General features: G+C 41.1%; 1 pseudogene; it reads right to left on the bottom strand.

The window, feature by feature from the left end:
* Window positions 1–673: 673 nt before the first annotated feature.
* LOC135886173 (olfactory receptor 13A1-like) lies at window positions 674–1624 on the bottom strand (annotated as a pseudogene).
* Window positions 1625–3594: the final 1970 nt, after the last annotated feature.

The raw sequence follows: 3594 nt of genomic DNA, 5'->3' as shown, positions 1-3594 counted from the left end.
CAACCAAATTCTAATGTTGAAAATGTGCCTTTACAGTTAGATAAAAATGTATTCTGATAAAAAGACTGTTTTTTAAAAAAATCTGTGACCCGAATCTGACACGTGGCCAGGATACCTCTAGCTTTCAACAGATATGTGATTGAAAAGTTTTGGGTTTTTAATGTCTTACAATAAATTACAGAACAGAGAGGAAAGCCAATTTTATTTTGCTATCCTACTTACTCATTGAGGAATTGCATAAAACATTCTGATTCAATGAGATTGCATGCAAAGTTATTTGCTAAACAGTGGGGCAGCTTTTTCCATATATTTGGGCACCTAATGTGATTTTCAAAAATATCTAGACATCTAACATTCATTGAAATCAATGAGTTTTAGATGCAAAGTTGATTTTAAAAAATCCCACTAGGTACCTGAATACCTTGAAAATTTTGACCCAATGCACCTTAGTCCAGCCAGCATAACTCAACATGTCACAATTCCTGTCAATGGGTCCAGATCCCCAGCTAGTATAAAACAGCAGTGTCAATGTGATGCGTTCCTGCCACTGTAAAATGTAGTTCCATTGAAGTAAATGTACTGTAATGTAAATGTATGTCTATTGAAGTCCATAGTTCTGCTTCAATTTACACCACCTGTGGACCTGGCTTAAAAGGAGCAAGGGAGGTGAGAATCAGGTGAACTCTGGGAATAATTGTTTTGTGGTGAAAGGAAAGATTTTCTTGAAGGCCACGTTGACCTCCTCATTGCACAGACTGTAGATGAGAGGGTTCAGGGTGGGAATCACTAGTGTGTACATTATGGCCACCATCCTGTTATCCAGAGAGTTGTTGGAGGTTGGACGGATGTAGGCGTTGAAGATGGAGGAGTAGTACAAGATGACCACAAACAGGTGGGACTAGCAGGTGGAGAAGGATTTCTGCTTCCCTTTGGAGCTCCGGATTTTCAGGATAGTGATAATGATGAAGCTATAGGACATGGTGGTCAGCAGGAAGTTCAACATGACCAGGAAGATGTCTGCCAGGCACATCATAATTTCATTGAGAGAGGCTGAGCTGCAGGGCAGTGACAGCATTGTTGGGATCTCGCAGAAGAAGTGCTGGATGAGGTTGGGTCTGCAAAAATCCAGGCGCAGCATAAGCAATGTGTTCTCCAATGTATCGAAGACAGCAACAGCCCAGACACCGACTGCTAAGCTGACACAAATTCTCTTGCTCATCAGGTTGACATAGCGCAAGGGGTGGCAGATGGCTAAATACCAGTCATACAACATGATAGTGAGCAGCACAAGCTCCTTCGCTGCTGACAAAGTGAAGAAAAAGAGCTGTGCCATGCAGCCATCAAAGGAGATGGTTTTCTTCTTCTGTATCAGGTTTTCCGGCATTTTGGGCAGAACCGAGGAACTGTACATAATGTCGAGGGTGGCCAAATTGGCGATGAGGAAGTACATGGGGGTGTGAAGAGGCAGGTGGATGACAATAGCCATAATGATCAGGGAATTGCCCATGACGATAGCTATATAAAGGCAGAGGAATAATCCAAAGAACAGCCTCTGGTGGTGAGGATGGTCAAAGAACCCCTGCATGATGAACTCAGTCACCCTGTTGTGGTTACTGGGGTCCATTGCTTGAGTGTTCGTTTTGTAGGAACAAAGATAAAAGTTGCTGTCAGGTATTGTATCAGAAACTACAGCAATATGGCAACTGAAGCATCTAGATAGATGTCCTGTGATTCTCTAGACATTTCACACAACAAACTGAGCGACATTAAAATATGTTAGCACAACAATCTGTCCGCTACTAAATATATATTATTCAAACATAAAAATAAAACTCCTGATGCTCTCAAATAGAGGTGCATGAAATCATTGGGAATGTTTGCATAAACTGCATGAGATAGGAGTTCACAATATAAGCTTAAACATCATTCATACACCAATAATCTTATTATTAACCAAGATTCTAATTTCTAAATGAATTTCTCAAAATCAATCTGTTGCAATATAGGATGCTGTTAGTGTGTGTGACTTATACCACATATCTAAAACAATACAAAGTATAATATGTATATTTCTGTAGAATCAAGGTGCACTAAAAATGGACTGGAATTGCCTTTAAGGGACCCTTGTGTAAATCAAAAAGAGCTATTAGTATATGTGATTTATACCACAGATATAATACAAAATATAACATGTATATTTATGTAAAATCAAGGTACACTAAAAATGGACTTGAATCACCTGTAAGAGACTGTTGTGTAAATCAGGCAAAACTCTTTTACAGTATATGTATGATTCCCCACTCACTGGAATTGCTCTGTTATACAACTACTGTAAATGAGACAGGAATCATGCCTCCAAAATTAGATTTTTATGATAAACCACATGGCAATATGTGCATGTTGCTTCATTATTAGGAGTACTATTCACATGATTTGACAAGTACTCTATATTGTATTACAAATGAAGTCTCCCTTTACTGTCTCCAGACTTTTCTAGTCTTATTATTACTTTTCTGCTTCTGCTGATTTTCCTCTCACTCCTACTGTGGAAAATCAGGAGTATCTCCACTGATGTCAATGAAATTATTAAATTGTAGCAATAATACAAATGAGAAGATCATCAAGGTAAAAAAGACCTTTTCCATCATGTTGTTCTTTGAGCTGTGTTTCTCATGTCCATTCTATGTTAGGTGTGCCTGTGCCGCGTGCAACATCACTGGAGATTTTTCTCTCAGAGGTATCCAGCAGGCTGGCTCTAGCGCCAGTATCAGGGGCCCGGTCAGCCCCACACCCAATCAGTTCCTTCTTGCTGGGACATAAGGACAGGAAGGTGGGTTGGGGAATGGACATGAGCAACACAGCTCAAAGAACAACAGTTATGGAAAGGTTAGTAACCATTTTTTCTTCTTCAAGTGGTTGCTGATGTTCATTCCACATTAGGTGACTCATAAGCAGTATCCAAAGATGTGGGCTCACAGTTCATGGGCCTGCGGATTGCAATACTGCTCTTCCAAACTGGCTGTCTTGTCTGGTCTGCTGTGTGATGGCGTAGTGGGAGGAGAAGGTATGTACTGACGACCAGGTCACAGATTACTTGGATCTTAACATGGGCCAGGTACACTATTGATGAAGCCCGAGCTCTTGTCAAATGAGCGATCAAGCTAGCAGAGGGTGGAATGCCTGCCTGCTTGTAGCACATATGAATACAGGAAAAGAACCAGGATGAGATTCTCTGGGCTGAAACCAGTAGGTCTTTCATCCTGTCTGCTATTTCCACGAATATTGGATTTATAAACAGTTTGGTTCTCTCAGTGTAGAAGCCCAGAGCTCATCTAACACCCAATGAGTGGAGACTTTGCTCCTCTGCATTCCTGTGAGGTTTCAGGGAGAAAACTGACAGGAAAATAATCTTGTTACTATGAAACTGTGAGACCATCTTTGGAAAAAATGCTGGGTGGGGGCTCAGTTGAACGTTGTCCTTAGAGAACACTGTATACAGGGGTTCTGATGTCAGGGCCCTGATTTCTGAGATCCTCCTGGCCATGGAAAGCGATCTATCAGGAAAGCGACCTTCCAGGGGAGATACAACAGGGG

This window comes from Emys orbicularis, chromosome 12, assembly GCF_028017835.1.
Source record: "Emys orbicularis isolate rEmyOrb1 chromosome 12, rEmyOrb1.hap1, whole genome shotgun sequence".
Taxonomy (NCBI): Eukaryota; Metazoa; Chordata; order Testudines; family Emydidae; genus Emys; species Emys orbicularis.
The sequence above is the reverse complement of the archived record's forward strand: the minus strand, read 5'-3'. Positions and strand labels throughout refer to the sequence as shown.